The sequence below is a fragment of the Plectropomus leopardus genome, chromosome 23, assembly GCF_026936395.1.
Source record: "Plectropomus leopardus strain MGB_pleo_1.0 chromosome 23, ASM2693639v1, whole genome shotgun sequence".
Lineage (NCBI taxonomy): Eukaryota > Metazoa > Chordata > Actinopteri > Perciformes > Serranidae > Plectropomus > Plectropomus leopardus.
The window spans coordinates 19,820,528-19,846,445 of NC_142198.1; the positions used below are offsets into that span (position 1 = coordinate 19,820,528).

General features: G+C 38.2%; 1 protein-coding gene and 1 long non-coding RNA gene across 2 annotated transcripts in view; both read right to left on the minus strand.

Moving 5' to 3' along the window:
• Positions 1–3,061: 3,061 nt before the first annotated feature.
• LOC148185729 (uncharacterized) lies at positions 3,062–6,407 on the minus strand. The gene is made up of 6 exons (XR_015775778.1): positions 6,168–6,407; positions 4,873–4,933; positions 4,109–4,213; positions 3,828–3,914; positions 3,432–3,474; positions 3,062–3,102 (listed from the first exon to the last, which is right to left on the minus strand). It is a non-coding gene; the product is annotated as an uncharacterized LOC148185729 (long non-coding RNA).
• Positions 6,408–7,509: 1,102 nt separating this feature from the next.
• arap2 (ArfGAP with RhoGAP domain, ankyrin repeat and PH domain 2) overlaps positions 7,510–25,918 on the minus strand; it is a 226,188-nt gene continuing 207,779 nt past the window's right edge. Inside the window, exon 37 of the transcript XR_015775777.1 lies at positions 7,510–7,658. The gene's annotated coding sequence lies outside the window, so the exon portion shown is untranslated. The remainder of the gene's footprint in view (positions 7,659–25,918) is intronic.

The window sequence follows — 25,918 nt, forward strand, 5'->3', positions numbered from 1 at the left end:
TTGGCAATACTGTCTAAAAATATACATTGAATAATCTGTATTATTGACTACTTAAGCACACCTTGACACCCAAGAGCCACACAGAGCCTTATCCTGTATCATAATACCTAGGGACAACGATAAGCTGTTTCTTGATAGGGTTTGGTGAGGTGACATGCCAGTAGATCAAACAAAAGCTCAGATGAAGTACCTCAGAAAACAGCAATGACAAACAGCATCTCTTCAGGCCTAGCCAAAAGACTCTGTACATGGCAACGGGCTGAACACAACAAAATGACCTGGCTGGAAGACAAGGCTAACACATAGTCCAAACATAAATCATAGCTGGGCTGTTTTTTTTTTTTTTTTTTTAAATGTACCTCCTCTCTCTTCTACTCCTGTCTGTGCCTGAGACATCCACAGTTGGCAAGGTCAGTTATTGTTCAAACATCAATCGTTTGAAGACTGGCTGCACCTCTCCCTTATTCATTTTTTTTCTGGTCCTTATGACTAAAGTGGACAAAGAGATGCAAAACGAGAGCAAGCGCCAAGTTTTCTAATACGCATGAATGTAGTTAAGAGTGTGTTTTATATTAAAGCTGTGAGTATTTAAAGATGCCTTAGAGGCCGGTTTTATATTTTGATGAAAAGCAAAACTGTATTTGGAACGTGTAGCTGACAGCTAGGCTGTCTGCTCACACAATACACACAAAATTTGTCGAGATTTTCTTAAATTGGACAGTATTTGACTTAGCAGAAAATGTAGGACAGACCACATGGTGGTTGATGTGCGAAGAGGTCAATTGCCGGGAAGGCACTGGCTGTTCTGGCAGCCAGATTTTACTCAAATTAAACCCTTGATGATAAAAAACATTTTTTTAAAACCATCAATACGACTAATGTGATGCCAAGCTGATGACTGATGGAGACTGGGAAATAACACAATACACCCATATAAGCATGCCTAAGAAATGCTTTATGCTTATATGGCTTTATAATATTTTATATATAACATTTATTTTAGGTAAGTTACACATGGGAACTATTGCCAGAAGTATTATAGAAACTGCATCCTATTGAGTATATTCAGTAGGGCAATGCCATTCCCAAGAGTATTACAAAAAAATATCCTATTTAGTAAGTAAACCAGGATAAAACTGCCACTTATTAATTATAATAAGGTAATACAATGTCAAAAGTATTACAAAAACTGCCTCCTATTGAGTAAAATGAGGTAGGACAATGTCAAAAGTATTACAAAAACTGCCACCTATTGAGTAAATGTAGTAGTACAATGCCAATGACGAAATGTATTACAAAACTGCATCCTATTGAGTTAGTAAAGTAGTACAATGCACTTGCTGAAGGAATTACAAAACTGCATACTATTGGGTAAATAAAGTAGTACAATGTTGTTGCCAAAAGCATTACAAAAACTGCAACCTATTGAGTATATAAAGAACTACAATGCCATCACTATGCAATTGCCAAAACTGCATCCTATTATTAAGTGAAGTAGGACTATGCCATTGCCAAAGAATTACAAAACTGCATCCTATTGAGTAAATTTAGTACAATGCCATTGCTGAAAGAATTACAAAAACTGCATCCTATTGAGTAAATGTAGTACAATGCCATTGCCAAAAGTATTACAAAACTGCATCCTATTGAGTAAATGTAGTACAATGCCATTGCCGAAAGAATTACAAAACTGCATCCTATTGAGTAAATGTAGTACAATGCCATTGCCAAAGAATTACAAAACTGCATCCTATTGAGTAAATGTAGTACAATGCCATTGCCAAAAGTATTACAAAACTGCATCCTATTGAGTAAATGTAGTACAATGCCATTGCCGAAAGAATTACAAAACTGCATCCTATTGCGTAATTTAAGTAGGACTATGCCATTGCCAAAGAATTACAAAACTGCATCCTATTGAGTAAATGTAGTACAATGCCATTGCCGAAAGAATTACAAAACTGCATCCTATTGAGTAAATGTAGTACAATGCCATTGCCGAAAGAATTACAAAAACTGCATCCTATTGAGTAAATGTAGTACAATGCCATTGCTGAAAGTATTACAAAACTGCATCCTATTGCGTAATTTAAGTAGGACTATGCCATTGCCAAAGAATTACAAAACTGCATCCTATTGAGTAAATGTAGTACAATGCCATTGCTGAAAGAATTACAAAAACTGCATCCTACTGACTAAACAGTAAGACTATGCAATTGCCAAAAGTATTACAAAAGCTGCAATCTATTGAGAACCCGCTAGACACTGAAGCTATAGTGGAACAAGCCAAAACACAACACTGCATTAGAACATTTAAAAAAAGGACTTACCATTTGTAGGTCTTGATCTAAAAAGACAAAAGTCAGTACACAAATCCACATACAGCTGACCACAAGGTTTTTTTCAGACTGAACTCAAAGCCAATGGAAAGACACAAGCCAACATGAAAATACATGTCAGCCTGCAGCAGGGCTAACTGTAGTGTGTCCGTGTTTGTAAAGAAAAACAAGAAAAGTAAGAAAGAAAGGGAGCTGGTCAGTTTTTAGTCTTGAGTCTAGTCACACACTCACACAGTCAGTTTGTCAGGTTAACAAGATTAGCCAGTGCAGGACCAGCATTGGCTGTTTGTAGCAAATAAACACGGACTGCTACAAAAATAGCATTCAAATCTGTAAAAATAAAGCATAATGTTGCTTTGTGTTCAGTCTGAAGGCGCCTGAAGTGGTCACAACAAGCATATGTGTAGTTAACAAAATAAAAGTGTTGGGCGCATGTGTGCGTGTACCTGAAAAAAGCTGATTTGAACCAAACAGACACATTTGCAAGCCAATTACTTAGACAGACAACAGTTTGGCTTGGCGGCCACTTAAATACAGCTAACACAAGCTCAAGACCTAACAACTAGCAAAAACACAACAACTAGGAAACTTGAGACCCAGACATGGCAGCCAACAAGCCACAAACAGAAAAAGCATGGGCCAGCACAGGCCCAGTCATGGCACAGCGGCCAAGAGGACACAGCATAACACAAGCTTTGCACAAATAAGAAAGACTTGGACTTACTACTTGTTGTTCTACTTGAAGCAAAGTCCATGCACGGCTCTGTAGGGAAAAAAAAGAAAAAAAATTGGAAGAACTCAAATTAAACTTCACATTTTAAGTTTTGTATTTGAGTTTGCACTAACTGCAAATGCAGGTGGGGCTTACGTGTTTGCATTCCAGTGTTGGACACACGGACACAGACACAGACACAGCTCGACTCAATCAATACACCCATTAATAATCGCTGGGTAAAATGATCATTCCTGTCACTGGGTGTGTGACTGGTGCAGCAGTAACATCAAAAAAACTGTAATGGCATTCGTCCTCTGCAAAAAAAAAAAACAAAAAAAAGAATATCTGAATGCCTAAACTGAAAACCAAAAACCTACCCAATTAATGGATGCCTGAATAGCCCAAAATTTGGATCCAGCCCTAAAAGACAGACACGAAAGTACCAAAACATTACAATTAAATCAAACTGAGAATTTTTGTCATTAAAAATACAGTGGCTCTGAATAACTTATTACTCTCATACCCTCTAACCAAAATTAAACCACCATATATATGACACTGATTACGTCCATAATAGTTAGAAAAGTACAACTCGTGAAGACACTTTAGGTGTTGGGACATAAAAAAATAGTACAAGGAGGACAGTGGAATGAATAAATAGTCTAGCAAGGGGAAAAAAGAGCTTAGAGGTAAAGGTTGACATCAAAGTCAAGTGCAGTATAAATAAGGAGGCGTATAATATATATTTACAGTTGCTACAAACAGCCACTTACAAGACAGTCTGAACAGCTTCGCATGACTGTCACGGAGATGCAAGGGGAGGCCCTTCAAGGCTGCAGTCTGTCGATGTGCTGTGATGTCTGAAACACAAAAGGGTTGGGAGAAAATTTATACCACAACATAAAACTGATTGCAAAAAAGTTAGGACGCCAGATAAAACATAAATAAAATGAATCATTTGACAATACTTTTTGACATCCAGTCAGCTGAAAATAGTGTACAATTATTGTATTCTGAGGGTTTGTAACACATTGGGCCAATGTCTAAAATTCACCTCTTCATCCAGTCTGTTCAGCGGTTGTTCTGCTTGTCCTCCAAGCCCGACAGAGTCAAAGGAGCTCTGCAGTGATTGATGGCTGATCTGAAGGTGTATATTATGCTGTTGGTGGTGATGCCATGAAAAAAAATTTAGAACAGCAAATTTAATATTCAATACAAAGTCAATACAATTTTAAGATGACCAAGTTAAATAAGCACTTTATTAGTAAGAACATGTATTTTTCTTTTTTTGGCAAAGACTAAATCAGAGACAACATTCGACATTCTTTGTTAAGCCGCTTTTTTTTTAAGTGTAGGATCGACAAATATTGGTTTATCAGGGCCAATACCAATTGCAATTATTAGTAGTTAAAGAGAGCGATATTTGGAAAATAAATGCATTTACATATTTTGTATTTGAAATATAACAAACTGCAACACAAAACTTTGTTTAAATGCCTTTAGCAAATGAGTAAACAAAACTAAAAAAGCTCATAATTTACAACAAGTTCCCAGCAGCCTTTTTCTTTTCATAAGGTGAAAATTTAAATAAAAAATTAAAATTAAAAAAAAGCTCCCCGAGGCTTTAAACAGTAAAAGTTCCTCCCATGCTGACGCTTTTTTGCACTTAATAATTAATCAGTTTTACTGGCAATCATTAAAAAAAATACGCTGATGCAGATAATCTGCAAAATGCCAAATATCAGCCCCAATAACAGGCCAGGCTGGTAATCTGTCAACCTCTAATGAGGTGTCCTATGAAGTGTGAAGTTTACTCACCATTCTGTGTCCTTTCAATCCAGCAGGCACACTTTTGAAGTCCAGAGCACCGTCCCTTCCTCTGTGTTTGCAGCCAATGGATGATGAATTCCAAAAACAAACAAAAAAAATCAAATGTATTACAAAGTAGAAAACAGTAAACCTGATAACCCTTTACCTTTATGACAGGAGGCATGGGCTGACTCTGCACTAACCTGTGATCATCATCAATATCTTACAGTATATTCAGTGCAGCTCATATCCTACGGTATATGCAGTGCAGCTCATATCGTACAGTATATGCAGTGCAGCTCATATCGTACAGTGTATGCAGTGCAGCTCATATTGTACAGTATATGCAGTGCAGCCAATATAGTACATATGTATTTAGTGTATTATTCAGTCTAGTTTGCCACATTTTCAAAGCTTTAGAAGTTAAATAAACCCATACTTTGACAGTCCAACTTCTCATTATCATCGAATCAAAATAATCCTGAACTTTAGTTCTGCATGCTGACAAAAGTTGCACTCAGGTCATCATAAAGCCTTAACTTAAGTGTGATGGTGGAAAGCAACTGATTTTCTCAAGCATTGCACTTGCTACAAACTTATGGTACTTGTACTTAATTTAATGTTTATATTTTATGCTACCATATACATTTCATAGGAAAATACGGCACTACATATACTGTTTATACTATAACATCGGCTGATTTAATGCATGTCAACTATGAACTATTAGCCACATGCATGAGCGTGCGCTCTGAGCACAAGCTGAGACGGACGCGAAGCTTACAGGCGCGCGCACTGAACCGTCTTGCAGAATCACATCACTTTTTTACGGTCAGCTTATTTGTCTATAAATGCTCCACAATGTTAAACCCACCTGCTGCCACACAATAATGCAGTACAGCCAATTCCTCTGACATAATGTTAAACCAGAAAGCATTAGCTAGCTTTGTTACTCCACACAACACTGTCTTGTGATGACCCAATTTCCCCAGTTAGCCATTATTATCTTACTGGTTGAAATGTCAACCGGGCGACATTTTTGACAAGTTTGCAAGCAAGAATTAAGAGCATTTGAAGCAAACAGTCAGAAGAAAATAATACACGCATGTACTGTTTTAAGGGCATTTGCCCAAACTAGCTTGCTAGCACCAGCTGGCTGCTAGCATTCGCTAATTAAGCTCGCGTTTTAGCTTTGAACCGTTTTTGATGATAATGTGCACCGTGGCAATTCATTTAACACATGGTATAACAGCGAATAAACACAATTTTTAACACAATTACACGAAGTTTTGGTCAAAACTCACCGGTGTCGTTTGCTCTAACCAGCTCCAATGCGAGACAGCCGGTCTGGGTCAAAACACTTCAAGTCCCCTCCTAAAGTTCCATAATTTCCCAAAACACTGACGTTAACCGAACTTTCTCCTCTTATTAAAAAGCGTAATTAAAAAATATAACCAGCAAAAACGCATTTAGTAGTTTTTTTGCTAGACGTAATTAAGTTACCGCCTCATAAGTTAATATTTTAAATATATATATTAAATCTAACGGACTGAATGCAGCACAGGTGGGAAGGGTCTTAATCTCCAGCCAATAAAATCCTGACAAAGAGAAGTCTTTCTGCATGTCCCGCCCCCATCAGCGATCCCTGCAGGAGGTAATCAAGTGCTGCTGGTGAATCTGCTGGAGGCTTGCAGTAAAACTGAATGAGAAGATTTTTTTCCACCCTTACAGCAGACTGCTATAATAATAATAATAATAATAATAATAATAATAATAATAATAATAATAACAATAATATTATTATTATTATTATTATTATTATTATTATTATTATTATTATTATTTTGGTACCCTTTGTAACTGGGGTAAAATGGTTTTATTTCTTTAAAAAAAACCTGGGCAGAATGCAATGACGAAACAGCTTAACATGTCCCAATAAATTAATAGATGAGTAAAAAAAAAACAAAGGTTTAAGAAAATAACTTAAAAGTTTTTTTTTTTTCTTTTTTTAAAAAGAAAGAAAAGGAAAGGAAAAGAAGAGAAAAAAATGACCCCCCACAAAATGCAGAAAATTAAGAAATAAATATAAATATTTTTGGTTTGTAACATGATTTTAAGCTAATTTTATGGTCATTTTTGAGGACTCCTTTTAATCATTTCATGTGGGACAACACAAGGCCCCAAAAAAAAAATAGTAAATATAATAGAAAACAATGCAGAAAATTAAGAAATAAATGTACAAATATTTGCTTTGTGACATAATTTTACATATTTAATTATGGTGATTATGAATATAGTTTTTTGGACATTTTCCCAGTGTTTTTAAGAATTTTCAATAGCTCTCCTTTTAAAACAAAATTTCCGGTCATTTTCTTTGACTATTTCTTGCAATTTGTGGGACATTTCTTGCCAAGATTGCTCAAGTTCCAAAAAGCTAAACAAAACATTTTATTAATGCAAAAATGAATGCAATGCAAAAGAAAAAAATCATATACAAACATTGTGTATATTTATATTTCTTCAAATGTTATTTTTCAAAGAAGATATTAACACATTTAACAAAGATGCAGGTGTGCTGGAAAGTGTCACTTGAGACTTGAGAAAAGACGATCCCACGCATTGTTTTTGCTCAACATCACAATTTATTGATCAAGAGTGTTTCAAACAATTCCAACAGTGATGTTAAACAGATAATGCTTTGCTCATTCTGTGTGCACAGGTGCTGAACAATTTCGCTCTGGTGGGAGTGTCTCTTGGTAATTGACAGCGACATGCGTACAATCTGCTCCATTATACTGTATTCCACATATATGAAGACCAAAGAAAAGGAAACAAATTAGACACAGCATACAATTAAGTCTATTTACAAGAATATTTGCAGAAATTACATACCTGATGAAGGGGGAAAAATCATTTACGACTACTAAGTATTTCTTAGTGAACATGATGTCTAACCAACACAGAATGAAACCACAGACATTTTTATTATATAAATTACAACATAAATGTGTTATTTCATGACATCAAAGGCAAAATACTTTTCCCAGGGGGAGGATGAGTGAGGGACTGTGCTTTATTTATCAGAGTGGGGAACCATAGTGCAAAGTTCCTGACTATGATAAATGTGGGATTTTGGGGATGTTGGAATAGCATAGCATGCCCACTTTCTGGTTTGGGGTGTTCTGATTGTATATGAAATAAAGACAATATATGACTAGAAAGTTGAATGACCCTCCCCTAAGCAAAATCGAGAAACATAAGTCTCTCCAGATAGCTTAAAAAATTATTTGAAGTGCCCCCGCCACACTTTTTTTGCACCACCGCCTCTTCTCTTGCAAATAACTCATTTTGCTTTTAAAGTGTTACAAAGGAAAAATACATCTTTAATACTCTTCAGATTCATATTAACTACAAACAAAATTAAAAAATGAAATGAAATAAATTAAAATTAAAATTAAAATTAAAATTAAATTAAATTAAAAATGAAATTAAATAAAATTTAAAAAAAATAAACCCAGCAAATCCCACAAACACTGGGCCTTACTCACTAATATCTTCCTAAGTTTTTTGCTAAACATGTTCTTAACCCTTATGAAAATTAACTGGAAAAAGTGCTTAAAATATTCTAATAATTCTGTAACACAAATTTAAATATGTATTTATACTTAACAATAAATGTTTTTTCCCTCACTTTTTATTTTTTTCCCCTAGGTTTGTTTTAAATACATCATTTTTTTTAACTCTGCTAATTTCTTACAGAATTGGTCATTGTACGATTTTCAGAGGTTTCAATTCTTGTGAAGGGTGTCTCAAAGCAGCACAAGAAAAGTTATGTCCTCTATGTTTCAAAGGGTTAAGAACAGTTGGGTGTAAGATCCATTCTTTCTTTCTTTTCTTGGCTTCAAAGACACACACCACCATCAGGGCGTCCCACCTTTCTGCGCATTCGCTCGCACATGGCCAAACACAAGGGAAAGCTCCTCACAATGTCCCTGTTGACATCTCTGCGCTGTGATGTGGACAGACATTATCGACCCTCTATCTCATGATAAAAACCTCTGTGCGGGGCGCAGTGACAGGGGTCAGTGTCAGGGGAGGGGCCGAATGTATAAGTGGACGGCATAGATTGAGGGATAGGAGGGGTGACTCCAAAGGGTACCAGCTGTCACTACGCAGCGGCGTGGCCGACATTATAATATCACATGTTTACAGTCAGGTCATACATGCACCACAGACCCCACTGCTGCTCAGTAAAATGCCCTGGTGGAATGTAACTGAGTACTGTACTTAGGTACAACTTTGAGTACTTGTTCTTTACTTGAATATTTTCCTTTTATGCCACTTAATACTTCTAATCTACTACATTTCAGAGGGATTTAAGTCATTTCTATGGTGTTTTTTATGTTTTTAGTTTTTTTTTAATAATTTTGAGGTTTGGGGGTGTTTTTTTATTTCTTTTTTAGTCATAATTTTAAGGGTTTTTTTCTGTGATTGTGATTTCGAGTTTTTAAGTGTTTTTTCTAATATGTTTTAGTTTTTTGTTTTCCTTTTTTTTAATTTTCTAGGGGTTTGGGTTTTTTCTTTTTTTCAATTTATTTTCTTTTTAATAATTTTGAGGTTCGGGAATGTTTGTTTCTACTTTTCAAAAACATAATTTTCTTTCTTTTTTATTATTATTTCCTTTATCCCCCTGTGCTGGGAACTCTTACTTTCTATACTTGAGTATTTTTTTCCCTGATTATACTTACTTTCTGATATTTGTAACGGAGTATTTTCACAGTGTGGTGTTAGTACTCCTACTCAAGTAAAGGAACTGAATACTTCTTCAACCCATGGTAAAATGCCTTTGGATTAGCTGTGACCGTGCTCCTCTCATCCTACTGTAGCTCTTACAAGAGTAATTACAGTTTTCCAGCGCCACATCCTCTCTTAAGAAGATAAAAAATTAACAATCCATCTCATCCCAATCCAGTGCTTGACTTTGGACTGATACAAAAACATAAATCAAAGTGTATTACAGATGGGAGGGGGTTTAGCGAACTTCACATCCAGACTTTTGTTGGTTAATAGGTTGCATTAAGCCCATCAAGTGGTGTGGTGCGTGATAAGCAGTCTCGCGGGCCCAGTAGGGGCCTGAAGAAGCTCTTGTAATGAATGGTTGGAGCACTGCTGATGCACGGCAATCATTAACAGCCTGATAATTACTCTGGATACCTCGGTGGGTTGTGTGTATGTGTGTGTGCGTGACGCAGATAGAGCCATTACGACGTGTGAGGCCTCAGAGAGAAACAGATAAGCGCCGTGTTTGTGTGTATTTTGCTTTGCTGGTTAACATACTGAGTGTGTGTGTGTGTGTGTGTGGCCTAGAAACGTCCTACTCCGGCTTTGTATTCATATTCATGCTTACAATTGCAAATATGAGCATATTCTCGGCTGCTTACGACGGAGATATTTGAAACTGTCTCTGCTGTTAAAACAAAACAATACTGGCCTGATTAAGGAGGCCTGATGGATGCCGGGTATTTAGGGCTCCTGTACGAAAGCTAAAATTCACCACAAACTCCTCGTTTTCCCTTCATCTGACACAAAAAGTGACATCAAAAACAAGACGCCGTCCGCGCTTTTAGCTCAAATTAAAACCCGCTCACTCGAGTCTAATTCTGACAAAGTTTCCACCGCATTTGTATGATCAAGACAAATGTTTGGATCTCCTCATGCGTCGGGATTTGAATGCTGACTTGTTTACTCAGTGGGTTCATCATTATTCACTTGCTTTTTTTGTATCACTGACCCAAGTGATGTCTCTATGGAGACGAACCCGTCACCTAGTATTAGTGACAGCGCAACGTAATAGACTAATAAGAGGAAAGAACACAATAACGCTCTGATGTAGCTCTCAACAGCTCTAAATGATACAATAGGCACCTTGCTTGGGGAATACAAATCATTAAGCCCCTTAAGGACTCCATTGAAAAACCTGTTTATCCATAAATACATATTTAAAAAGAGACACTCACTAATTAAAGCAGCCACTCTGACATCAAGTGTGCTTTTGTGTGTGTTTCTTTTTCCCGCTTTAAAGGGGGACTTCACCTATTTTCAAAATTCATACATTTTATTTTAAAGGTCTTTAAAGGATTTTTAGATTTTTGTAGGATTTTAGGACATTTGTAGGATTTTAAGACATTTCTCGGATTTTCAGACATTTGGAGGAATTAAGGACATTTCTAGGATTGTCAGGACATTTCTAGGATTTTAGGATGTTTCTAGGAATTTAGGACATTTCTAGGATTTCAAGATATTTCGGACTGAGACATTTCTAGGATTTTAGGACTTTTGCAGGTTTTTAGGCCTTGAGGGGCTTAGCTAGCACCTCTGTCAGGGGGTGCTGAGGGTTCCTTCACTGGCACTTTATTAGAAAAAACAAGCTCTTTCCAGATGGTATTCTATGATCTCTGGCACTTTATGTATACTAAAAGTACAAAAACAACTCCCTATGTGAATTACTTTAATTTTTCGTGAAATAGAGAACGGTTGATGGGCCAACCGGCAACCTATCATGGGCCAGATTCGACCCGAGTGTCACAGATTTAGACTGATAAATAGCACTACAGGTAAGAGGAAAAAATATGTATTTTTTCAACTGGGGGTTTACTATCTCTTTTTGGGTTTGTGTATTTCATCTCCCAACAAAAAGACAAAAACAACAGATTGTCATACTGCACAGCATTTCTCTCTCAGTCACCTCAGTTTCTCATCAACAATGCTGCGGTGCTTTGTTTTATCATTCCAGGCGCCAATGTTTGGCCACTGTCCAGAGTGGTGTTTCAGTGATTGAGAGCCCAAACAGTCCTGGCCCGCCCTGCCTGGTTTAGTCTACCGAGGGGTAATTGAATAGTGCAAGGCTGCAATAGCATTGGACTGGAGGAATGCTGAGCTGCAGGGGAATATGGAGAAGGTTTCAGCCAGCAGCAATTAAACAGAGAAATGATGCGTGAAATAGCAGGGAGGAGGGGGGTGTTAGTCAAGTGAGAGTAAAAGCGCAGAGACTGTAAAAGGGAGCAAGAAATGTCTAAAATGTAAAAGAAACAGTCGAGGTGGAGAAACAGAGATGATGGTGAAATGAGATTAAAGTTGTGCGAAACAGAAAAAGACAAAAGGGAAGAGAAGGCTGGAAGTGGTGGTGCTGAGATGCCAAGTTGCAAAACGCACAGTCAGCCTGTTCTGTAAATATCATGTGTGACAACACTCCAGATTTAACTTTGCATCGAGATGTAGGATTTTAAACAGCAGCTCAAACCAGCTGCCCTCCAACACCTGATGGTGAAATAAGAAATTCAGTAGCTGACATTCTCGAAATGCCTGACAGAACAAAAAACTGCTTGAAGAACATCTCAGTACAAAGGTTTTGAAACTTTTACTTTCTTACTAATCAATACTTCCTCAAAAATTGACCTGCCTAGTTGTCAAGTACTGCAGCACAAATCCTTTTGTTGACTCTGGGAAAAAATCTCTCACAGTAACATGAATTGGACTGGATTTTTTCTGTCTTTGACTGCAATAACTTTCTTTTGAACTGAAAAATAAATATCACATTTTATAATTCTTTTTTAATACTTTGTGGATATTTACTAATCCTCTTCAGAAAGCTTCATCAAATGCCACAACTGGACACCTGATCTAATACATGACCCTTGTGTTTACAAATCATAATCACAAATATCATAATGTATGTAAACTAGTAAAATGTACATTTTTAGAAATTGGGGTTCCAGAGGGTCTTCTTTTTCCCTTTTTAAAGAAATTGTTTTTCAAGGGCTTTTCTTAAAACTAAAGGTTTCATTAAGAATCCTTTTCATCAAAGAAAGGGGTCTTTACGGGGTTCTTTGTAAGACTAAAGGTCAAAGAACCTATTTCTGAAGAAAGGGTCCCTCCAGTGGTCTTTGTAAGATTAAGGGTTCCATTAAGAACCCTTTTCATCCAAAGAACTCATTTTTGAAGAGAGCGTTCTTTAAGGGTTATCTGTAAGACAAATGGTTCCATTAAGAACCATTATCATCCAAAAGAACTCTTTTATTTAAAAAAAGAAAGCGCTCTTCAAAGGGTTCTGCGTATGCCCATGGTTTCCATTAAGAACCCTTTTCTTACTAAATAATCTGTTTCTGAAGAAAGCGTTCTTCAAAAGCTCATTTGTAATACTGAAGGGTTCTATTAATTATCCTTATTTTATCAAAATTATCCTTTTTTCAAGAGAGAGTTCCTCAGAGGGTCTTTGTAAGATGAATGCCCTTTTTCATCGTAAAAACGCTTTTTTGGTGAAAGGGTTCTTCAAGGGTTCCTGTAAGACTGGGGGTTCCATAGAAAATCTTTTTCATCCACAAAACCGTTTTTTTTTTAAAGAGAGGGTTCCTTAAAGGTTTTCTCAAAGACTGGGAGCTCTATTAAAAACCCAAAGAGGGTTCAGGGTGGAAGCATTACACTATAAGAGCTTATCAGGGGTTCGAGTGAATTGCTTTATAGCTGGTTTTAGGTATGACCATCATGATTGGTTCTTGGTAGGGGTTCTTATAAAAGGTTTAACTTGGAAGCAAAACATGTTCTCTAATGGTGACAAGCCAAATAACCCTATGTTGTTCTAAATAGCACCTTTATTTCTAAAAGTGGCCTAGTTTTTTCTATGCAGGAAGACAAATAAGAAGAGAGAAGCTGCCTTATGAAGGAGGAGCAAATAAGCCGATCCCTAACCACAGATAATTGTTTCATTTGCTGTTTGTTGTTGCCTGTAATTTGGATTCAGGGTTATGATATGATAACCACCCACACAGCCTGCACCGAGAAAGATGGTGGATCCAACTTGGTGAAACAATGTATGCAAATTTTATTGCAGGGTTGAGAATAATCAACCCTATATTGTCCATTAGAGGCTATAATCAGATGTTAGAACATCTGTTTGACCACAGTAGCAATTTGGGAATAAAGTTACATCCATGATTTTTTTTTTTGTTTAATGTTCTGAATGACCAAATTAGAAAAATGCTCCAGGGGGTGTTAAAACTGAATTATTCATGACTAAATTATCAGCAATCAAAGTATTGGGGGAAAAATACATTCTTAGTTATGTATGGTTTAACATTTAAAACTGTGGTAGTGGTTTGATCAGATTTGTACAGACAGTGGCCTTGTTATTGACTGCCCCAGGAATTATGTTTTTCCCTCAGCCAACCTGGAAGCTAATGTCACTCTGGTTTCTTCATCAAAAAGCCTTTGGGGATGTAACACCCACAAACACAATAACAGCATTTGTACTATTACTTTTGTAGAGATTTGTCACGTTTGCAGAAAAGTAAAAATATTCAGCTTTCAAAACTTACACAAATGTACTCTTTGTAGTCATTGTTGTTTATTTACTTTTACTTTTTTGACCTGCTCTGCCCATTCCTAGAGATATTTTCTAATGAGCTGACTCGAACCCATTGACACGTGCATAGGACATAAACAATAGTAAATGTAATAGCTATTACAATCTTGTGATTGCATGTTCTTTTCTTCCTGACACACACATATTGTAGCAAGCTTGTATGTAGCAATTATGCTCCCTTTAATCTATTATATGCCACTCTAAGGTTTTTAAAGCAGTCACTTTCACCCTATTGTATGTTAATGGCTCTTAAAAATGAATCCAGTGGTTCGTTTCAAAAACGTCATAGTCTCATGTAACAGCGGAAGAAAAGAGTGCACTCACTTCAGCGTGGTTGAAAATATTTGGAGTAGTGTGTTGCTCACATTTTGACACTTGAAGGTTGAGTGGTTGTTCTGTCAACTTTCAACTGACGCCAGGGGTTGGAAGAAATGCCTAAGAGATGAGGAGCTTTTTTTTTGAAAAGCAGGAGGAAGTGATTTTGTGCTTTTTTTTCTCCCTCCTGCATCTTTGCACACAAGCTTGTTAAGGGTTCATCCAGGCTCCTATCAGCAGCCGCAGCTGGATATCTACTGAGAGCTTTACACACACACACACACACACACACACACACACACACACACAGACACACACACACACGAGGGCAAGGGATTCGGGGATTTAGGAGTTGATAGAGGAGAAGGTTTTAAAAGGCATAGTGTGAAGACTCTTGGAGTACTCTCAAATGTCAGTGACCAGAGCGATGTTAAGGTCCTAGATGACTTCTGCATGGACTGTAGCTGAGCCGCCACCGTGCATGCGGCCTAATGAGAGCAGCTCTGTGAGGCTGCGGTGTGGAGAATCATCCTAAAATTGGTCTTCAACTTTCAAAATGTTACACGAGTGAGAGGTAACTTTAGCTCTGAATCAACTTCACACTCTTTTCCCACAAAGGAGAAACTGGTTTGTGTGCAAAAGGAGCAAAGTTTCAATGCACATGCAAACACACTTTAATCCACTTTATGGGCGTTTTGTTGCATTCACGTTTGACGCCACAGCTCCTCTTTGGGCGATTGTTTCAGAGAAAATAAAACACGTAATAAAACAGAATAAAGGCTTGAGGTGTGGAATCACAGCAGATCCATGACCTCTGTGAGCCGGAGCTCTCCAGCCACCTCCCTCTCCTCCTCCCGCTCCATCTAATCCTGCCAGAGGAGTTTAATTTACTGCCCAGAGTTCCCTCACACAATTTCTTTAAAAGTACATTTTATGAGACTGCAATTCCATTTCATAGGGGGGCCCTGTACAGTAAATCCTATTTGCGAAGCGTCATATGCGGTCACATTAACATGACAAAAGTGCCAGTCTGCAGTCCTGTGCTTTGCTCTTGCCCATATTATCGCCTGCTGAAGCATTTTATAGGATACCAGAGTGCCAACTCGTGTCCATCAGGGAAGTTGTAGTGGCTACTACAGAGGCATAAGTGTCGATGAAATGGGAGATAAAAGCAGCTCAGCTACACAAACAGCAGCAGACACCTAATATGAATCAATAATATCTCGGCTCGTTCTCTCCCTAAAAACTATCTACGGCTTAAATGTTGTTATAGCAAAGTTCAGCGGGATAAAGGCATCAAAGCGGTGAAGAGATCGAAGAGAGTGCACATTTATGCGGAGCTTTTGAAGCAGCTAAAATAACGTGTGTGCTTCAGACAGAACGCTGTCAATCAGCACCAACCCAGCTTCTATAATGCTGCTTTCACTCAACATCAGATTGATTGTAAAAACAACTTTTCAGCTTGTAAATAAACATTCACATTTTGCTCCTGCAGGCAAGAGGAAGGGTTTGGATTTTTATGCCTCTGCACCGCCGATAAACGCGGCTTTAGGCATTATGTTTTCAGGTTGTCCTTTCATTCGTCTGTCCCTTTCTCAAAAACGAGATATCTGAAAATTTCCTTGAGGGAATTTCTTCAAATGTGGCACAAACGTCCACTTGGAGTTATTACAATCTGGTGGTCAAGGTAAAGGTCAACATTGTGACATTGCGGCCATCTGATTGTGCAAGGTCAAGGTCAAGGTCACTGTGACTTTGTCCTTCTCATTATTGTGAATGTGATATCTGAAGAACACCTTTAGGAAATGATCAAATTTGGCGCAAACGTCCACTTCGACTCAGCAATGAACTGATTAGATTTAGCTGGTCAAAGGTCAAGGTCACTATGACCTTACGTCCATCTCATATTCTTGAATGTGATATCTCAAGAAGGCCCTGAGGGAGTCTGCTCAAATTTAGCACAAATATCCACTTTGACAAAAGAATAGACTGATTCAAACTTTGGTGGTCATAGGTCAAAGGTCACAGTAACTGTGGCATTCAACCGCTAATTTTATTTTGTCTTTCTACTTTTCTTCCGCTTGGACACTCAAAACGTGTCACCACAGTCAGACTTTGCCATCCAAGTTGAGCAAGTGAGGAGAAGCCATTGCACTCTTTCAAAACATTTGATTAAACACAGGCTGCAGCTAATAATTATTTTCATTATCCATTAATCCGCCAATTACTTCCTCAGTAAATCCATTATTTGTTTGATCTACAAAACATCAGAAAGCAGTGAAACACACATAAAACAACCTCCTGGAGCACAAAAAGACATCATCAGTTGTCTTATTTTGTCTGAATCCGAGTCAACAACTAAAAAATATTAAATTTACTATCATGTAAGTAGGGTTACAATGGTATGACATTTTCACAGTTCAGTACCCATCTCAAAAAGTATCTGTTGCATGATATGATGGTATGCCGAATTACACAGTTGTCAATACTAATATAATAATAAATCAAAAAGATTTTTTTTTTTTTTCAAATTTTGAACAAGTCCTTTTCTACCATAGCTGAAAACACAATCCAGATGTGACAATGTAAAAAAAAAAAAGCTCCTGGCTTCCCTTGATTGCACAAACAAACCAAATCTTTTCATTGTATAACACACTAATTGTGAGCTTTCTCGCCACAACTAATGAGGATCAATGACTAAATCAGTGAACAAACTTTTAACAAACACACACAATTTAAAAGTTGAGAAAAAGTCATAACTATATAGTCATAACTATTTAGGGAAAAGACAGGCACGGGGGCTTTTTTTTTTTTACCTGCCGTTCCAGATGGGGAAACTGGGAGTTGGGAGCCGGAGCCATATGGTCCTGTTTCATCAGCCCATTTCTTGTCATTAATGAGCTGTGATTGATTGTATCATCAGTGCTGCTGAGTGTGGCACAGGTACGGGATGAAAGGTGGTGAGGTTAACTGACCTCTGACATATTTTTTATCACTGCTGGTCATTTTTTTTAACCCTTAAAGATGAAAGATTTAGAAAATTCTCTTGAAATTTGTTTAAAATAAAATTCCTTTAATCAAATTAAAACACTGTAAGTTGGCTACAAACTTATCCTCTAGATATGTTGATCTATTTATCTTTACAGGAATATTTTGCTATTTTATACACTTACTTGCTTTTTTGCCAAAAGTTAGATGTACAATCAATACGGAACTGGAGCCAGCAGCTGGTTAGCTTATTTAATGACTGTAAACAGGGGGAAACATCGAGCCTGGCTCCGCTTACAGGTAACAAAATTACAACTACTGCCAGCACCTCAAAGCTCAACAATGAACACATCTTGTTTGCTTAATAATAAAGTATAATAACAACAATTTGTGGTTTTACCAGGTGTTATGTTTTGGACTTTTTCTTGGCCAAGAGCAGGATTAACAAATTTGCCTACGCTCTTAATTCTCCCATCAGGCTCCTAATTTTCCTTACCCTTTCACAGTTTCCCCCTGGGGTCACAATTTTCTCTTAATTCTCCCAATTTATGAAAACACCCTTTTTATGTTTGTTTTTTACTTTTATATTATCACATTTTCACAGCCTATGTCTATGAATGTCAACAGTTTTCACCTATAAAACACTGCAGCTATACCAAATGTTTCATGGCTTGATGTGATGCAAAAGAGAGATGCTTGAGTCTATTCCTCTTTAGTGTGTGTAAGAATGGGTCAAAACCCATTCCCAAACCAGGACCGGGACATGCAATACTGCACCCGCCCCGCTGATACGAGCTCTGCAGCCTGAAACTGAATCCGCAAATATCAGCAGTCAGAGGATTAAAATGTTAAAGCACTAAATTAAATTATTATTATTATTCTCATTTTCTGTTGTAATATTTATCATCCAACTCCTGCGATCCTACCCCCATGCCCCCCCCCCCAGAACTGAGCCAAAATATTACCTGCAAATCAAAATCTTATGAAGGACTCTGATGGAAAGTACTAAGAGAGAGAACAAATTTCCTCTTCTTACAGACAGCTTCAAAGAAAAGGAGCATGCATTTTGTAAAAAAAACTGTTGTGTCACTTTTTCCGTCAAGCACAGGGGTCACATGGTGCATGAGGAATTAATGAAAACCGATGAATAGACTACTAATTTATGCCAGAGATTTACTAAAGATTACAAAATAGGTGAAATATTTTGTTCCAGTTGCCATAAAACATAGACAAGAAGAAGAAGCAACCATGCACTGATGGAACAGAAAGTACCATTACATTTCCACTAGAGATAATAACAATTTATCCATGACCTTTGTTACATAAGTAAAGTGGGGTTTTTTGGCTGTTTTTTTTTTTTTTCAAAAGCATGGGAAAAATGCAATCAGAGAGTAGGCATGAAATGTCCTTCAAAATAAAAAAAAAACACCAAAAGGTAAAAAAATTACCTGAAAATTATCCTTACAAAAACGACAGATAATCATTAGAGAATTATTAAATAAGTACAATTGATGATGTTATTAATATTTATATTTTTATAAATACTATACTATACCACACTTGGCCCTTTTTAAGGCAATTTCCTTTATTATTATCATCATTATCATTATTAAAATGATTATTATTTATTCTTTTTGTGCAAATTTCAGGAAATTTACTTGTCATTTCTTATAAAGTTGCTCATTGTCTTCTTTCTATGTTCTTGAAAGAAATCAGGTTTTAAAAGGGTCACACTTGTCATCCCAAATGTTGAAACAAAGCCAACTCCTTTGGTCTACAGGTTATTTCACTGTTGTGTGTCATTGCTTTGCACTTATTTGGCTTCTTAGTTAAAAAAAGAATACAGAGACAAACACCCTAAGCCGGCAATCAAAAGTTGAAAAACTGCTGTCGATGCAAGTTTACAGTGGTAACCTTCCAACGTGTGACAGTATTTACATAAAGGATTCAGGCTTGGTTGGAATATTAATTATTGATGTGAACTGTAATGAATGATTTATAACCAAAGCCAATCAGAAGCTGCTGTCTCCTGGTGCCACCTGAGGGATATTATATATTTATAACTCAAGGACATGCTGTCATTGTTTAGGCCTACCTTCTTACTCCTGGGTTACAGTGGAGGAACGCTTTGTTTCCCTCTCCATTGTACTTTGCCTTCAAAGACAGCTGCTATTGGCTGCTCAGCAAAAAAGGCACTCAGGAGACAACTTGTGGCCTTCGTTTTAAGTGTGCTCTTGTCGGGTGCACACATATTAACTATAATGTCAACGCTCTTTTCCTCAGGCTGAACGTAAGACACACTTTGCCTGAACCCCTTTTGTTCGGCGAAGAAATAAGACGGGACATTCACAACTTCACCGATGACCTTTACTACAGAGGAATGTGGTTTTAAAATTTTCATTTTCCTCTGCAGATATTTTAATGTGAGACATTTGCTGCAACCTTCTGATGTAGAGCCACCGGTGACATTGGCGAGCAAAAACATTCAACAGATGAGAACATCACAGAATAAAGTGTCCGTCATCGTCTATTTGTATTAATCTCAATAGGAACAATACCGCGCTCGAGAACGCATTTAGCAGAGTACCATTAACACTGCATTTAGAAGCATAGCAATATGCAAAGTGGTTTTGATGAATGTGCTCTATTAACGAAGACAGTAAAACAAGGTAATATGTTGATGTGGGCAGGCGGGAAATACATTTGCTTGCTTCGGAGTGACTCAGTCACCCATGGGAGCGCAGCAAAATTTGATCGTCGCCTGGAATTAACCCCACTCTGATTGGTGCTATTGTAATTGGAGGTCGGCCGGGTTACTGTAATACATGACGTACAATTGATAATTAGGAGCCTTCCAATATGCAGAGTAAATTAATTCCCATAAACGGGTCCCCACAATGTGCAGGTTCAGAGGTTGTTTAATCAGACCAGCCTCTGCCTGTGTGAGGGTAATGGCAAGAATACGTTTTGCACAGATGATTGACTCCATACATAAATGTATGGAAAATTAAGATTTCACAATAATTTGCATTAACAAAGTGTTGTGGAAAGATGTCTATGTCTAAGTATTGGGCAGTCCCAGTCTCCATCTTTGAACAGATAAATGCAAAGATGCAGGCGTCGTCATGAAACCTATAAATATAAAATCCTCCTAATGGTTTTGTTGTTTTTCTCAGACAAACACAGGACGTGATTTACAGAGCAGATACTGTATGTATGCTGTGGCAGAATAACAAACATGCAATTTAATTTCTGTTGGACTCGGTCCCAGACAACAGTTGGCCTCTGGGAATTTCCTCCCTTGCCTATTCAAGAAACTCGAATTCACTGTGAGGATTTAATGCCCGGAAGATCTCTACCTCTGCCATTCAAACAAAGGGATACTGCATTGTTTTACACATATATTGGAAAATCTATGCAATGCTGTATGTTGAAAAGATGCCTACTTGACTTTGGCTATTGCACAAAGGCCCACTCATGCTCTGCTGCCTGTGTATTATCCTCCTACTCCTTCAAACCCACACATACAACAGCCTATTGTTGAGTGCCATATTTCATCCTTTTTTAAGGGTCCAGTTCTAAGGAAAGTTCAAGAAAGAAATCAGCAGCTTCAGACCAGAGTGCTCCATCGAAAAGTATATTCCTAACACTTGCATTCATTACATCGCTGTGCATTGAAGGCTCGAGCACCATCCATATGCTGCAGCGAGTCGTCCTCCGATATTACACACCAGATGGCCTTCGCTGTCAGTGAGAAGAAAGCATAAGCACTGAAATGACACATTAAGGCATCAGCCCATCAATCTCTTTCAAAAGGCTTCTCTCCTAATCATAAATCAATAATTTTCCATCATCTGTAGTCACATGATAAACTGCAACACTGCAAGATTTTCAGCATACAGTGGAGTTCAAAGGCTTTGCATATTCGTGAGAATTATGCAAGCTAGTCCCTCTCATGGCTAAGCCTCAGTCTCATGATGGAGCTCGAACCTATTCTAAAGGATCCTGTCTGAAGTGGGGGCTATTTGAAGTGGCTTTGGCAGCTGCTGCTCATTGCAGGAGATAGGCGGACCCATTGTTAAAGAGCTGGCCAACAGTTCTTGCTCCGGTTGTCTGCGGACATGATTTGGCCCTTCGCTCCGCTTCTCATTTCACTCAGCATTTGTGTCTATGGCAACATGACAAGCCATTAAAGTGGATATGACAGAAAGATGTGTGAAGTGTGCATGAATAAAAGTTTGGGTTTTTTTTAGGGGGGGTGGGGGTTGGAGGGAGTGCTTGGTATGATAATGTGGTTACATCAAACTACATGTTTAAACTGTGGATGCAGGGTAAGTGATGTGCAGGATCAAAATGGAACTGGGATTGCACAAACAGGATCGTTATAGGTAAATCCTGCTCGGCAGCACCAAATGTTACAACGAGTAAAGCCAAATGTGAAATTGCTGGAAACTCACGAGCATCTACTGTCTAGTTTTATAGCATAAAGGCTCTGTTTTATCTAAATGCTGGTGGCAGGTTTCAGTCTCGAACAAGAACCCACATTCAGATCAACATCAGAAGTACAGCAAGAAGCCAGCCTGCTCTCACACCAAACTCAAATACATCCAAAAACTCTGTCAGTGCTTTTTTGGCGTACAAGCATGACATCAACAGCCACCTACCAATTGGATTGCAGCTGGACGACAACAGATGAGGAAGCACTTGGACAAAACCAGTGGTGCTGTTATTATACAGCACCGGACAGCATCAGGCACATCCACATGTGACGCGAAAGGCGTTATCACGTGTGGGTGTGTTTACAGAAATGTACAATGGGAACATTTTTTTCTGGCAAGTGGATTGCCAAATGGCCTCTCACAGTGTTAACGAAAGGAGAAAAAATGTGCATATTTGGATAAGTTAAATGGGCCATTCCTTAACCCGTGCTACACCTGTCCACCAATTTTCATAAAAAAAAATTTTCAGTAATCTTTCTGACAAAAACACAAACAAACAAACTAAACTGAAAACATCTTCATTTGTAGCAGCAATAAGGACACCAGTCAAATACCAATAAACAAAAATACTTGGAAAAAAACAATGTTCCTGTCATCCACAGCTGCTTTGAGACAGCATCATGCATCATAGTCTCCTCTTCATCTCGCCTGGCAAAAATGCTGTTTCATTTTTAATCTTAAAACGCAGCTTTAATTGAGAGATGATGTGATGTAGCCGAGTTATAGCTGTAATTCTTATTTTGGTTAAATGTGATTTGGTGACACAATAAATAATCCAAAACTCTCTCTGGATAGTCATGACAGCAGGATTATTATGAAGAATGGTCGACTGATGCAATCATAGAAATGTTTTTGGCAGAAGTGTCATTATTGTCGCATGTAAACTCAACAAATTAAACACATTTGCATTGTAATGTGTCCAATACCTTTGATAATATTCAACTGAAGTACCATTAGGCTTAGTATTGGCCCTCTTTTAGAAAACACTGTTTGGATTATCATGGTTTACAGAGCCTCTGTCTGCCCCCTTTCTCTGGCATATGTTATCTGCAGTCGCAGCTGCATGGCACCAAGTACAGAATATCCCCCATCTGCTGATCCAGTCATGCACTCCTTTATTTCCATCCCTCTCATTCTTCGAAGCCCACCTGACGGACCCAGCGGAGGGGCTAACCTGCTATGAACATGGCTGCTCCACAGCGTTGGCACCAAACAAACCCTTTCCATTCCTGGAAGAGCCTGCGCTGCACTGATGTGCCATGCAATCTGCGTGGACTGGCTGATGGTTGCACTTACTTCCACTCCTTTTTTTGCCAACATGAACAGGCCCCTACTGGAAATGTTTTAGATTACCTGCCAGTGTTCCCACTATCCCTCGAATGGCGGTGAGGGTGTTGTGCCAGAATCGCTGGTGCCGCTTTGGAATACGCCAATTAGTTATTCTATTGTTGGAGCTGCCGTCCGCTACAAGCGAAGGAGACTTTATTGTCATTGGCTGGATATTTCTAATATTTGCTTCTTTGTATTAGCGACCAACTCGACTGTCTTCACAAGCTGAAAGGAGATGGACGGACAGCAATGACAGACTCATCAATCAAAATCCTATGAGACAAGTATGCTGTATCTTTGTGCTATTGTTCTGATTGTTTTTGCATTCATACTCTCATCATTATGCCATAATTGTCTGAAAATGCAAAATCCCCTTTATTTACTATTTGGTGAACGCTCAAAAACTGCCAAAGAAAGCGGGATTTCAACACAATGTCGCTGAGGTTTTACTACTAGAAAATTCACTGCTATGCTCAACCCAACTGCCACAAAATAATGCTGGTATTGTAAGCTGAAACGTAACTAGCTATGGGGTCACCGAGGTCCCGACCGTGGTAAATTTCACAGGGAAAAAAAAAGAATCAGACAGCTTTTAATGTGAAAAGACATGCAGCGCAGGTGACGCAGCAAATTACCTAAAACGGCAGTGCTGTAATCTCACATCGTCAGTGAACGTAACAGTACTAAGACCTAATAAATCAGAGAGGGTTCGAAAGACTCCAGTGTCAAAGACTGAGTCCCCGTCCAATACTGCAACACAGTGGGACAAACTGTCAGAGGTCACTGTCAGAAGTCACATTACATGACGTTACGCAAAACGAGCCAAAACGGTACACACATTCATTTTACAATCGGAGAAAACTCTGCCCGCAAACAGACTTTGTTCTCAAAGTGACAGCAGAGAGAGAGAGGGGGACAGAAAGGCACCTGCAGATGATGGACAGGTGGACAGTGGACACACTACACTGCATCAACTGGGTCTGAAAACAGGCTCTATGAGTGAAAGAAAAGCTATTTCATATTCTAATATACTAACATACAGCTGTGGAAGAAGTTCTCAAATCTTTTGTTTAAGTAAAAGTAGTAACAGTGCAGAAATACAGAAAGTTACAGAAAGTTCTGCATTAAAATTTAATTCAAGTAAAAGCACAAAAGTATTAGAATTAAAGTATACTTGAAATAGCCCACTAGACGTAAAAGTGTTAATTATGCAGAATTTTTTGTCAAATATGTGAAAATTTCTGCCACAAGGTGAAATTTTAGGCCATCCTCCATTCCATGCTCATGTTTCAAAGGGTTAAAAAAATGGAAGCAGTTGCAAATATACACTCATATAGATGTATATTAGCCATAAAACATATCAGATTAATTTGTTTGCTTTCACATACGTTAAAAATAGAGCATTTGTTCTGAGCACGTTGTCCCACTTTGGAGATTCTGTGTTAAAAATTAACTGTAAAGCAAAATGTTACAGCTTAAGCAAGATAAAAGAGCCGCTATTCCTGTTTGAGTTAGTAACTTTGTTTCCCAGAAATAAATGCACAGCATAGACAAAAAACTTACCAAGCACGAACCTAAAGGGAGCACAGGGGACCTATGGCGCAAAAGGAAGTCATTGTGTTTTCTCCTGATTAATCAAGGCTGCATTCAGACTCTGTTACCAGTGAGACGTTGCTCTATTAGCGCTGTTTAACAGGAAATAATGTACTCAGGGAGGAAGGGGGCAAAAGGGTCAGGAGGGGAAAAAGATAGGAAGCAGAAAGAGAGACAATGAGGAAGAGGAGTTAGAGGAGGAAGGTCGTGGGTGTCTGCAGAGAAGCCGGAGCCGTTGGGGACCCACTGTGTACAAGGCAGCAATTATACTTGATGAAGTGCCTCCCTCCACAGCCCCCTTCAGCAGTCATTTCCCACTAGTGCGCACCACGCCAGAGCCACATACATCTTCCTGTTGCAAAAGATCTCATTAACGGCCAGTAGATGGGACGTCACTTATCTTTATCAAACATATGCATAAGTGCCCCTTATGATTCTCCTCTCCCACTCTCCTCTGTCTCTCTCTCTCCGACTTAAGACGCATTGTCTTAAAGGCAAATCTGTTTCATTTAGCAGCATAAAGGCAGATGGGAGGTTAGTCCACTGAAATGGAACAACTTTCTTCATTACTAAGCAAATGGCAGGGTTTTTCTATTTCTCCGGCGTAGACGGGTGGAGGGGGGATCAATGACACTGTAATGGGCATAATTAGCACTATAAAGTCAAAGCGTGAGCCACGAGAAAATGGAAATGAAGGCTGATTTCAATGTCGTAAATTACTCCTTGAAGCATATTCCTACTACATGTTCCAGCAAACCTGCTAAGTAGGTTAAGTGCCCTTTATTTTGGAGACTGGGGTTTTAGTAGGATTAGTAATTTCCTGTCATAAATGGACTCTGATTTTGAGCTAAATAATATGAAGTCAAGTCACTTTGCACACAAAAAAAGACCTTTAAGACCACACTAACGAGTG